At 35.5% G+C, this 14,267-nt stretch overlaps 1 protein-coding gene across 1 annotated transcript in view; it reads left to right on the top strand.

Moving 5' to 3' along the window:
* The first annotated feature begins 660 nt into the window (after positions 1-660).
* Positions 661-14,267, top strand: part of SOX6 (SRY-box transcription factor 6) — a 518,084-nt gene continuing 504,477 nt past the window's right edge. Inside the window, exon 1 of the mRNA XM_082845245.1 lies at positions 661-761. The gene's annotated coding sequence lies outside the window, so the exon portion shown is untranslated. The remainder of the gene's footprint in view (positions 762-14,267) is intronic.

Raw genomic sequence — 14,267 nt, 5'->3', positions numbered from 1 at the left:
AAAAATAAACTACCAAACTACTTTCTAATGCATGGGGTTCTGGAGAGAGGAAACCATAGATATTTAGAGGCATAAAGTGAGTCATTGTGCTAGTTAAAACTTTTTACAAGGCTAGCTCTGTATGTTTGAGTTGCATCTGTTACCTCTTCAGCCAGAACTAAAGTGTGTGCAAGGAAAAGAATTTTGAATTGAATTGTGGCTCATACAGAATGCATTGTATATAGCCTAAGCATCTAAATGGATTCCACATCTTGGGCAGAACTAAAACTGCATCTTTTCATATTTAGTCTACCTTCAAGGTATTCCTGTTGGACATATCCAAGGTATTTTCCGTGAATCTAATTCGTTTTAACTTGCAGACATAAACAGTTTTTCAAATGTAACTTGTAAGCCTTTATTCCCTTAAAATTTTTTCTTGCTTTTGTTTTTACTTATTCATATTTTTAAACACCACTTTATTACTGACAGTATTTTAAAAGCCATAATGGATGGAGATGTTGTATTCTTCGATGAAGAACAATGAACGAATTGTTTCTTTTGGTATTATCATCTTGGAAAAAGTTGTTTGAGTAGACAACTGACCGAGTTAAAAAATAGTATAATTTGTAGCCAGAATGTATTCTTTAATAAAGCAAGTAAATGCAATTTACTAATCCTTTTTCATTTCCTTTTTTGTCTAAACTTTCAGGTCACTTTCATGAATTCAAAGGCAATTTACCAGTGATTTCTGGGTGCTGGAGCTGATTTTTTTGTGCGTATTTGTAAGTATTGGCTTATTTATTACTCTTACTACTCTTCTCATTGTGTGATGAGAACAGTTACAGTGTTTTTAAAGTGTTATTAGTTTTTTGTAAGTGTTTTCTTAAAAGGAGTATAGAAAATTATCAGAGGGTGAAAAAAGCCTCTGTTATGATTTCCAGTGAAAAAACACAATGGCAGGGCCAATTACAAGAGGCTGAAACAATAAATATCTTACTTTTTGAAGATGGGGCTCAATTGTAGGAATGGATTATTACCTTAAAGGGGCTAGTCTATCTGCACATGAATAATTTACCTTGATAACTTCTTATAGTCTTCTGGTTGTCTGGACTTGAAAAGTTCTATGTGCCTGTGCTCATTGAAAAGATGTGAGATGATACAGAATTCAAAGAGCTGTCAGTACTTGAGGAGATTATGTATTAAGGAACCAAAGACTCATTTAGTGAATGTATAATGTATATCAAAATCGGGGTATTCCTGTCTTCTTCACCATCCTCAAAATGCTATTATATTTTAAATGGTATTTTGGAGAACAAAGATAATTTTTCTCAGGAAAGAAGGTCAATTTCAAGAAAAAATATTGAATGAACTTTAATGATCAATGAAAATACTTTAAATTGTTATGTATTTATTAATATAAAAGTAGTTTAGAGTATGTGGCAGGTATTAAAAATGTTTGTGTGTATATAAGACCATATTTAAGTAACTTGAGTTTAAGATATATTTATGTGTGTACATTGTACCAAACCATTGATATCTAAGGTGATCTTTACATTCGATAACCACAAAGACAGAGGAAACATTTTCTCTGTTAGTGTACTACTATAAAGGAATTTTAGGGAATAAACTTCTAGGAAAGTATTTGAAAAAAAAGTAACATTATAAATTAGAGTTTAAGTGACTCAGTATTTAAACAGAGAGCAGTGAAAATTTATTTAAAACCAGCTTTACCTTTCTTTTAGTAGTAGCATTGATTGGGGCAGGTATTTTGAACCATCTTAAAAAAATAGATGTGAATATTTAATATAGCTTAACACAGTTTGTATATTTTTTAATGTTTTAAGAATGAATAAGATGTTATTTTTATGAGACTATCCATTCACATTGTATTATTTGAAGACTGAATTCTTATGTAAAACACAAAATATTAAACTCCATGGTTCATTTGGATTAAATATAAGCTTTTAATTTGTGCAAGGTATCACAGTGAGGATTAGGAGGCAAAGAAGATGGAGAAAGAAATGTAAAGTATCTTTGAAGGGCTCTCGAGAAAAAGGATGGTTCCAAGGAGCTGAGCTTATCCTATTAGAAATCTGTGTGAAGGGAAATAATTTTGAACCGTCCAAATCTTGTCTTTGTTGCTTTATCCTTTCTTTTACCTCCTTTCTCTCTTCTTGCGTATCATTCAGTCATTCCCTATAGTAAGTTTTTAGGATGATTAATGTTTTTAAACTACAAATACACGACAATTACCAGCATTTCAACCAAGATGGCCTTAATCAAAATATAGTCTACATTTCTCATCACCCAAAGGCTCTGTTTCCTGAATTTTTCTCTTCTCTACTGCCCCCTGCCCCCCAGCAATCCAGCAATACCCCAACCAGATATACATAGACGAACTTTGAACAGAGGTGATCCAATTAGCTGAATTTTTTTTCTTGTGACCAGACAAAGAGAGAGGCTAAAAAATAGAAGGGGCACTGTGGATGTAGTTTTCATATGGTTATTTCTGGAGTTCAACTTAAAAAAACCCAAAAAGCTCTAGTCAGATTTTGTCTAATCACTTAGGTAGAAGTCATAGTAATCACACAGGCCTAAAGTAATTGTTTTCCAGACTTGAGAATTTCCGTATGATAGTTTAGGGTGTGGAGTTTCTTGTTCCTTTGGTCTGTGGTCTCAAGTTTTGTTCCAGCCATCTCCTGACTATGGAACCTTCTTATTAAAGAAATGTAGCAGGATACTATGACTAAGATAAGTCAAATAAAATTAACATGGCATCCAGAATGCTTGCATTCTCACTTCTTTTAATTATTGCAGAAACTGTCTGCCACTTACACTGAATGATGAGGCAGCTAGAACAGTAGAAATATTCATCTAGTCTAGCCTAAAAACAGGCAAATGAGATCAGTGACAATGGCTTCTTTTAGGAACTTTAATTTCCATGTTTTGGAACTGCTTATTTGCTACATGATCTAAGGCAGAAAGTTATACCTCATGGCCACGGGAAGGTTTCTTAGTAAGGTATGCAGAAGCCGGTCTGTGAGATAAGGAGGTGGGATATTGTTTTGCACATCCATAATGAATAGGCCACACCAAAGGTGTGTGAGAACCGATTGGAATCTTACCTACTTACATCTACTACCTAGGTCAGAGTAGGAAAACACTGTGAAGGAAAATGGTTATCTTTTCAGAAGCTGAAAGCATCTTATTCTAGCTTTTTTTTTTCTTTTTAAAAAATAAAACTACCTTTTTTCTTTTCCCAAAGTAGGCATTGTATAAGAAGACCTTGTTTTGCATGTTAATATCCCACATATAATTTTTTATCTCTAATTAAAACGTAATTAATTAATTCTGTCCTTTCAGTTTTACCAGGGCAGTAAATGATTGGTTAAAAACAATGAAAATAACAACAACAAAACAGAGAATTAGATAGCCTGCTTTTTCAGGTTCCCAAGCCTTTTTAGAAATTTGATAATGAATTCCCTTTTATAAAATTCTGTCTCTGTTCATGGTCTCTAATAGCAGTTTTTTCTCTGAAAAAGTCCGGAAGTATTTTATTGTCTGGTACCAAAATGATTATTGCTTAGCTCCATGCTTGAGTTAATAATGACAACAATATCTTAATTCAGCGTAACACTTGCTTTTGCAGACATTAAACTGGCTAAATTTCATAAAACTCTGTGAGATGAGTAGGAATTATCCTTATTTTTGCAGAGTGGCAGGACTCAAACCAAGGGATTCATAGTATAAATTCCATGCTCTTTCCATAACACCAATCTGTCTTCTCTCAGAGAATATTTTAGCTCTCTTTCTTTTGTTGTTTGATCACTATCTCAGTCTCTACTTGGTTGCTGTACAAATATTTTTGAAAAGTTTAGGCAGAGTAAGTCAGGCAGGAGATTTTGGAGAACCTTATACCACTTTATTTCCTCATGTTCCTCGATCATTTGCTCCTCCCTGACATTCTCCTATCCCCCTATTTCCAAACTCCACATGTCATGCTTCAGCTGAAATTTTTTGAATTGCATAGATTTTTAGGAAACAAACAAAAAGAATCATGAAATCATCTCTTTGTGGTATTTTAAAATGGAGAGAAATTTGTTTCAAACTGAGCGTAGCCCAGACCAAAGCTCCCTCAGTGAGAACATCTGTGATTTTAAGGACAAGTAGGTCTAAGTGCATTATCTTTAAAAAATATTATTCCAGGCTAATCTTGACATAGAGCAGGTAAATAAAAAAGATGAGCTGTGAAAATCCACAAATAGGGCTTGAATGCCATTTTCCATGACAACGGGAGCTGCCCCATGAAAGCATTAATGCTGGGAATGTAAGGAATTTAAAATTGTGTCTTCTCAGTTTTACAGTTGTGTGCTCATGTTAATTAGAGATATACTGACATTTGAAGTATCTACATTAATACACACAGCTACTATACATTTGTGAACTGTGGCCAGAAATCTACTTTAATTGAAAGCAGTTTGCTAATCTGAATGTGTATATCCGTTACATTTTAAGCTTTTAAATTTTAATACTAGTGCCCTTAGATACTTGTTCTTTTTGCTCTCTCCACTTTCTGTTTCTAATTTATACCTGAAAGGACAGCCTGGCCTATTTTTAATCTCCTAGTGGTGTTTTGGAGCAATATTGATGGAATTTTGAGAAAAAAAAATGTTTTTTAATAGTGTCTTTTTACTTGCTGTACTTTGAATCTCTTTTTACTCTCTGACTTTCTAAATTGTTGGTTTTTCTTGCAAACCTTTAAGATGGCCTGCCACCGAAATAAGGTAGGATTTAGGTTTATGGAATTTGCTGCACTGGCTATATTTAAGTACTAAAGAGCTACTCTTCACAGTCATACTATGGTTTTAGCCAGAAAAGCCCAGTATTAGAGACCTTGATGAGATGAGCAGTGGAGAGGCATTCTGATGTTTTTAGTATAGCTGAATTTTGTCCTTCCCTCTTGATGTCAAGCCATGTATCTTAATTTTTGATTTGCATATATGTTCACAATAGCTTGATGACTTCTTGAGTCATCTTTAGCCCTAGAGTTTTTGCTTTGCCTGTCTTAAAGGAAGACTTTACATCTATTTTTTTGCAAGTTTGTGTTTCTTAAGAATCTGCCTGTCAGGATTTTTAACCTAATTGTTTTGTCCTTTTTTGTCTAATGAAACTCCCACACTTACTTTTTGAACTAATCCCTGTGTATTACACAAGACCAGTTAGAAAGAAGCTTCCTTTTTGTAGCACCAGAATAAACTGCTCTAAAAATTTGTAATACTCTGGACTTATTTCATTAAACCGTTTTACTGGCACCATTAAACTACTAAGACCTGGGACCATTAAAACTTACTCAGTACTATTATTATTATGGCCTATTTTACCCTTTATTAATTTTTTTCACTGTACTAAGTTCCTCTGCTCTTTATTTTTTCATGTTGCTTACTACATATTGTGCCATCACAGCACATTTGGTAATTTCAAGTTAATTGCTCAATTATCAGTGATAGTCATGAAGCACTTGAAACATGCGCAGTGGAGGATTTAAAAAATTTCGAAATAAGTTGGTGTGTCATAATCTTAAATGTGAAACATGCCAATATCTGCAGGCATAAAAATACACTGCCTGAGCTAGGCATTTCAGGGAAGGCAAAAACCTACTCTTAAAATCAGGGCTTTTGTCTGGCACTGAAGTGTTTCATCTTTGCTAATTTCAAACAACGTATCTAAATTTGATCTTGGTTTCCTTTTCAACTCTAAAAACTTGGTCGTGGTAATAAGGGAAAAGGGAAGTAAAACTGTATTGATTCTGTTCGAATGTTTAACCGGAACCTTACAGTCACGATATTCACTGTAAAGTGGAATTTGGTGTGAGGTGGATCCATATTGGATGCCAGTCAAGGAAGTTGACTTACTAAGGAAGCAGAATGGTCTCTTTATAATGTTTCTGCACACATTAAGGCAATCCTCTAATCAGAGGACAGTGTTTCAGTGAAGATAGTATGTTGATGATTTATTTATATCGAAAAACCTCATGAGAACAATGACACTTTGGGGACTTTTTCTGTATCTTACACAGTAATAGTCTCAGATGCCTTCAAGATAACTTATACATTATGGCAAAATACTTATTGTAACTCTTTTGGCAACTAGGCAAACTACCCTTAAATTTTGCATTAGTATTCAGTTTAAGGTTTTTTCTAAACGAATATAGTGCCAACAGCTCTTTTTTAGATGCCATTATGGTTCTTTCATATTTTTATAGTACTGTAGTAAAGCTGAATTTACTGGTTACATTTGAAGGTGGAGTAGAGCAGCACAGGAGTCAACATTAAAGTGATTCAGTGCCTGTTGGAGAAAAATTCTTCCTAACTTGAGATTGGAAACAACGTGGGGCTTGAGGGCTGTTTGCTAAGAACAGCTAATAAATTTGAATATTCCCCCCAAAAGCTGCTCTCTGAACTTGTTTTTAACCAAGAAGATAGGCTTAATCATGTCCCAGTATTCTTACATAAATTTTATTAATATTTAAAGGAATTAAATGCATATAGAGAAGGGGAAATAAAGCCATAATTTGAACTGAGTGGTGGTCTCAAATACGGGGAAATGAGGGAGTGTCCATAAATGTACTAATTATGCACAGCTAGCTATTATTTTATAATATAATAATCTATAAAATGTGAAATATAGTCTATTTGTAATTCAGGAAAAAATAAACTCATTGATTTACTCAAGCATTTAGATAGAAATATTTTTAGTAACTATAAATATTGTTTGAATAAGCAACAAAATCTAGTGCATTTTGTTGTATGCTTGTCTCTACACATCACTTTCAGCACATAGTTTTATCTGAAGTACATATTTTATGTTATCTTGGGGTATGGGTATAAATGCTTATCATTTCACCAAATTTTTGCCATCTCCTAACATTAAAATGTGAGTTAAGTATTTCCAGTGAAGATAAAAACATTTTCTGCATTCTCTTCTTTCTCCCTCTCTTCGTCTCTCCTTCCCTTTTGCCCTACTCTCTCTGTCTCTCTGTCTCTCTTCATATTTCTTACTGGGGTTTTTCAAAGATGCAAGGCAATTATTGTGTAAAAAGATTAATTTCCTAAGCATTATCTTCCATCGATGACTGGCAAAAAAGACTTATTTTTTTTTGTCTTTTATTTATTTATTTATTTATTTAACATCTTTATTGGGGTGTAATTGCTTTACAATGGTGTGTTAGTTTCTGCCTTATAACAAAGTGAATCAGTCATACATAAACACATGTTCCCACATGTCTTCCCTCTTGCGTCTCCCTCCCTCCCACCCTCCCCATCCCACCCCTCCAGGCTGTCACAAAGCACCGAGCCAATATCCCTGTGCCATGCGGCTGCTTCCCACTAGCTATCTACCTTACTACGTTTGTTAGTGTGTATATGCCCATGACTCTATCTCGCCCTGTCACAGCTCACCCCTCCCCCTCCCCATAACCTCAAGTCCGTTCTTTAGGAGGTCTGCGTCTAAAAAAAAGACTTATTTTTAATGTTTAATCAGTCAAAAAGTTTGTCCACATGATGTAATTCCTGTTTTTATTATTATTTGCTTAGCAAGTGCTTGCAAGAGAAAAAATGATGGTCCCTAACATAAGGGTTTAAAAATTGATTTGTTACTAGACAGTTTATGTGGGTGGAGTTTTCTTTGGATACAAGCTACTGGAGTTACCTCTGTCTCTTTCTTTTCAGCTCACATAGTTTCATATAAACTTAAGTGAATGAATTCATTAATAAAAGCAGATTTTCTATTTTTATTTCACCTTTGGGCTCTTTTATACCTTTGGAAAATACAAATACAACAAAAAAGTATGTTTGACAGTTAATGATTATTTTTACCTTTTTGACCCATGTATAGTAGATAATTAAGCAATAGCATCAATGGAATCCAGGTCTGCATCCCTATAACTGCCTACATTAGGCAGAATATAGATTATTTTTTTTCTTCAAGCTGTGGCGGCTGGTAACAAGCCTATGACTTGGTTTTTAGTTATTACCACTAGTGTTCTGAGTTTCATTGAACATAGTACAAAAGAAATACAGGTGTTATTCCTCTTGTGAATATTATTTTTCTTCCAATTATTACATATATATGGCATCATCAATTAGAATGGGTAGTTTTAAGGTGAGATTGGTTGCACATAATTTGATATCTGATACAGCATCAAGTGCACACTCACTGAATGGTTGACAGCTTTAAGGGATGGAAACATTTGGGGCTTTGTCCCTGGTAGTGGCAGTATGTGGAATCCACTGTTGATTTTGTGACTAGTTACAGAGAATTTTCCCCTGGACTTGCAGTCACAGAATAGATAGCTGCAAGGCAATATCTGGCGGACGGCTGAGAAAGTAAAGCATGAAAAATGTGGGTGTAAACAAGAGAGCTGAGTGTCAGAGATCTTTGAGCGTCTGGAGCTTTCTGAGGAGAAGATATGGTTGAACAAATGGAAGAAATACCTGTCCCTCCAATTTCACTGCAGTAATTGAGAAGAGGAGACAAAAAGGAGAGAAATTAGTGAAATAGGAAATGACTGAAATAGGAGATTTTTGTAAAATCACAAAATGGATTTGAGGACTTTTTTTAAGATGTGGAAATACTTGTTTGGGTCTGACAATAGTAATTTAAAAAGAGTTCTATAGTTGTTTTGTTTTTTTTTCCCTAATCTGTTTCAATTTTATTGATTTCAATTCAATGCATTCTAAGGACAACTGTAGGAATTTTAGGAAATGGGTACCTCCCAGGTAAAAAACCAGTGAGAATAATTTTGCTTTATCTGGGTAAAGATTAATATAGAAATATATGAAAATAATCATCTATGTATCACACTCTATATTTTATATGGGATACCTTTAGAAAGGTCTCATTGTAACCATGACCAAGTAGCATCGTTATATCTTCTAGAACAAGGAATCACATGAATTAGGTTTCAGTTATGGTATATGATGTTTTTAGTTTTGGAGGTTGGAAAACTCTTTGAAATCACATTTTTATAAAGTGATTTTTTAGTGTGATGTATATTCCTTCCTTTCCTTTCTCCCTCTACTTCCCTTTCTTCCTTTCCCTCCATCCTTTCTGTCCTTTCTTTCATTTAGAGATAGTTTGTTTTCAATTAGTGTATATGCTGCTTGCCAAGCTGTAAAGTAATACCTAACATGTGTTCCTTAAGTTGTATGCAGGGTCACCTTTTTGATTAAGGACTAAAGAGTCCTCTTTGGGTTTCTTATATGAATAAGAGCACTCTCATCCATTTTATGCAATCAAAGAAACTGAGGAAATTTGGAATTAGTTTTACTCTTGTGAGGTGATGAAGATAAGATAATTGGAAAGAAATTATAATCTTTATTAACCCAGGAGTTTACTAAACGTGAATTAGGATTTGTCAAATTTCAAGGCTTGTTGAGTGTTTGCTCACTAAGAACAAGATAGAGGAATAATCATGGTCTAAAAGGAGAACTTTTAAGTTTTCAGAAACACTTCCTGCAGTGAGATATTCTATGAAACCGTATACTCACAACCTTAAGGGAGGTCCTTAGTTGTGTTCTTCTGGCAAGTCTTCCACATTGAGTGAATTTGTCTCAGTTCTTGATGTGGGTTGTTTCTTGAGAATAGTTTGACTTAGCGTTAAAGGGGTTAAATATCCTATGCAACCAAAAGGGGAAAATTTATAAATTATCTCAAGGATACTAAGCAGGAGATGAAACCCAGATATGCCTGAAAGAAAGTTGTGGATTGGTCAGGGTTATGATTATATAGAACACTGATAGAACAACAAACTATGCATCAGTTTGCAGTGTCTGGAGCGAATAGACTGCCGCTCTCCCCCAACAGCACCTACTGGTGCTTTAATACTTCCCAGTTTCTCTGTCAAGAGACGAAGGTGAGGGAATCAAGTGTCTATATTTAGCAGAGAGAAGTTAAAAACAGCTGTTGCTTGTGTTGAACACCTGTATGTTCTAGGCATTGGGCAAGGCACTTTTACCTTGTTATTTTTAATCCTTTTAACAAATCCCTCAAATCCCTGGTTGTTTTCTATAAATTCTGATTTATTTTTTTACCTTCATAGCACTTAAAATGATTAGTAGTTATCCTGTATTTGTATGTTTATGTAATGTCTATTTTCTTCACTAAACTAAAAACCCTGTCAGGGTAGAGACCAAGACTATTTTGTTCAAACCTGTATACCCAGTTTCTAGCACAGTGTATGACACGTACTAAGTTCCTAGTAGATATTTGTTGAATAAATAAATGAACAGCAACAAAAACAAAAGGTAAAGGAAAGAAGGAAGGAATGCAAGGAAGAAAAAGGCAGAGCTGGGGTTCAAACACAGTCTGTTTGATTTCAGATCACATCTCTTCCCACTCTAGAACACCAGCACAGTTTCACTTCGTCTAGAATATTCTTGATTATATACTTAACTGATAAAATTTCTCTAAGTTCAGCTGTCTTAGAGCCCCCCAAATCTGTTTACATCTTATTCTGAGAACTCTTACATCTTACCCTGAGACTGAATGACATGGAAAAGGCTGTCCCATCTTTTTGTCATCCTGTTGGAATATTGCAACCATTTTATGCTAACAGTTCTCTCCAGAAATACAGATTTCATATTCTAGATTGTGGGGTTTCTGTTTCTCCTACACAAAGAGAGTGTACTTCTTTCTTTCCTTCTCTGAGATTGACCCTTAATTTAGATCGTTGTGCTGCTAAATTGACTTTCAGTAATGAGCAGAGTGATTGTTGCATGCCCTGCTGAGTTTTCTGCTCGAGGAGAAGTGTGTCACTCTTACTTAGAGAGAGCCTGTGGGAGGAGTCAGGCCAACCCAAGGGGCTCTTATCCTGGCGGGTGCCAGGCACTGGGGCTTGGTTTGGTCATTCGGCAGTGACCTCTTTCCATTTACTTCATTTTTACTGCTTGAATTTTTCTGTGACAAATATCATTGTCAAGAAGTTTTTTGTTTTAATATTGGTTTTTACATGACACTATCAACCATTTCATTTCCTTTTATTCCTGGTGTCATCTTTTAAAAAAGCCTTACTGTGTTTTTCCATTCTGTTTCCCAGGATGGGAGGAAATGTAAGAATGTAGAGAGTAAATGCAAGGTTCATAGTGTGGAAAGGTGTCATTTCAGTTAGGCTTCCAGCAATGCTATGTAACCTTGAAAACGTACATTTTTATGGCTGTATACATGTGGTTAGTTCAAACAGGAATTGTGTATCTCCCAGGTATATTGAATGCATACATATTTAAATCTTGATGTCAACTTAAAAGAGTCCTATTTAAATTCCCAAGAGGGTACAAGAAACAGATTTTTGTGATGTGAAGCAATAACCATCTTTTCTGGACCAAATGGCAATTTTGGAAGCTCTGGCCATCTGGGAATCTATCATTTGAAGCAGCCTGGCCTACTTGGAAGTTAGTATCTTAGTGAGGAGTGATCTGAGCCATTAAGGTCTTCACATTGGATGGTATAATCAGTGGTCAATCTGACCTCCAAGTTGCCCTCTGAAAACTGTTTAAAGATGTGTGTATCTGTTTTGCGGTTATGGTAAATCCTTTTTTTGGTAGCACATATTTTCTTCCAAGGAGAGGGCTTAGCTTCTGTTGGAAATTAATTCAACTCCACAAATATAATATATACTGGGTGCTGAGTGTATTCAAAACAGAATATTAGATGCTGCATTGGAAACAAATGCAAATGTACAGAGTTCCTGCCATCAAGAACCTTAGAATCTAGACATAATTATTAAACTCTCTTATTCCTTTTTGTGTCCCTGTGTCTAACTCAGTGTGTGGCTCAAAGGTGGGATTAATAAATGTTAATTAAGTTGAATTGATTATTGCAGAGGAGATAAGCAGAGGAGATATGTAATTCCCTATGCAGAATATGTTAAATGCCTTAATAAAATAAAAAATTGTATCTACAGAGCTTGTAAGAATTAAAGATACATCCCTTAAGAAGGACCTTAATTTAGGAAGCAGACTTTTTGATATTCTTTGAAAGTTGAATAGAATTTTATCAGTGGAATAGGAGATGCAGAGAGAGGTGCATCCTGGTAGTGAGAGGACTAGCACAAGCATGGGTATGGGACCGATGGAAGGAAACAGGGAAGTATGGGATAGAGAACAATGAGAAGTCCAGTTTGACTGAGGTATAGGGTATCTGTAAGCTAGAAAACTTAGTGTGATCATATCATTGTGGTCCATAAGGCTAAGCTAAGGTATTTGGTAGATCTTAGGGGGCCATCAAACCAAATAGCTGAGCAGTATGGCAAGAGCTTTGCTTTTGCAAAATTTTTGAAAAATTAGTTCAGCCAACCCTTGTAGAGTAGATTAGAGGAAAAAAAAAAGACTTTAACTAGAGAAACACCTTGTAAGATACTTCAAGCAGGAGGTAAGAGGTTTAAACAAGAGTGGGTATTTTGAGAACAGAATGTTAGGAACAGAAAGAAGAGACTTCGCCAGTGTGGCATCAGTAAGACTGGATTATATGTGGTGGGGAGCATGAGGAAAAGAAAGGAGTCAAAATTACTCATTGCTTTTTCCTGTTCCTGTTATTCATCACAGCACTGAATTTTTGAAAAGGCAGAGGGAAAATATCTTGCTAATTATCTCTTGTCAACGCTCAAATCCCTTGCATCTCATTGGTTAGATTCCCACTGAAAATTGAGGATATTTTTTCTTCCCATGGAGGCCTGGAAGGAAGATGTGTTTTTAAAGGAATGAGAATATACTTAAAGATAAAATTACTTGGATGATTTAAAGGCATAACATAAACACAGAAGATATTAACACTAGGAGCTCAATCAAGTGCACAGGCAGGACCTTGTTGATTTCGGGGGCATAAGGTAAAACTTGGCTACCATGAGTGAGAAAAGTGAAGATAGTGGAGATTATGACATTCCTATCAGGTGGCTTTCACATAGGGATTAGTACCTGACATCTGTGAGGAATAAAACGGGTATGCACAGATAAAATGATGAATACAACTCCCTGGTTATATTGCTACATTCTGTCCTCCACAGAAGGTATAGTCACAGCAAATATCATGCTTTGGATATAGGCCCTCTCTACTTATCTCTTTCAAGGGAAAAGGAAATAGTGCAGGAAAATACACTCATGAGTAAGAAAAAGACATTGAAATAAGATTTAAAAAATAGACTTTTTCAAGAAAATGGGATAAAGTCAAGTTGATTTTGAAAAGGATCCTTATCATTCTCATTACCTTATCATTCAGACTAACACTAACATGCATTAATTCATTTATTCATTCACTCAATAAGAATATGAATTCAGGACTCTTCTGGACATGAGGTGGAATTTAAAATGGTAAATGAAGAATTAGTCATCAGGAATTTATAATCTATTGTAGGAGGAGATGAAATATACACATATGAAAAAGAACAAGAAAGTAACTGGTAGGAAACCTAGCAATTCGGGCTTCCCTGGTGGCGCAGTGGTTGAGAGTCCGCCTGCCGATGCAGGGCACACGGGTTCGTGCCCCGGTCCGGGAAGATCCCACATACCGCGGAGCGGCTGGGCCCGTGAGCCATGGCCGCTGAGCCTGCGCGTCTGGAGCCTGTGCTCCACAACGGGAGAGGCCACAGCAGTGAGAGGCCCGTGTACCGCAAAAACAAACAAACAAACAAACAAAAAACACCTAGTAATTCATCTCTGGGAAGTGCTTTGCCCATTGTTTCTTCTTGGAGACCTATGGTAGCTGTTCCTGTCCATTCAACTGTCTGTACCTTAGCCTGCTGACAAACTGAGCCTCTTGCCAGTACTTCATCAAAGGGTGCTCTTTCATAACCTGTGTATGACTTAAATATCTGTCTCATTTGTGCTTAGCAAGTTGTTCATATTATGTAGTGCATAATAGGTTCCAGTAAAATGCTTTTTGAATGAATGACAGAAACTCTACCTCTCATGCATTCTATCAATTAAGGTATTTTGGGTTAAAAAATCTTCTTTAAAAATTTATATATCCTATGGGAAAGTTAAAATCTATTACTTTTTCACGTCTTAAGCTTTTTATATGCCTTTAAATTTTAAAACTCCAAAACAACTTTTGAGTACCTTCTGTGAAGCAGAACTGTATCAGTTACTTCATATTAGTTTAAAAATATACCGTGTGGAATTCCTGCCACCCCTGGATACTGCTGTGTAATAGCTGTGATCTTAGGCAAATCATAGAGCCTCTTGGAGCCTTAGCTTCCTCACCTGTAGAGTGAGAATATTACCTACTGCATGTTCTTT

This window comes from Leucopleurus acutus, assembly GCF_964270905.1.
Source record: "Leucopleurus acutus genome assembly, chromosome: 8".
NCBI classification, from domain to species: domain Eukaryota; kingdom Metazoa; phylum Chordata; class Mammalia; order Artiodactyla; family Delphinidae; genus Leucopleurus; species Leucopleurus acutus.
The sequence above is the reverse complement of the archived record's forward strand: the minus strand, read 5'-3'. Positions and strand labels throughout refer to the sequence as shown.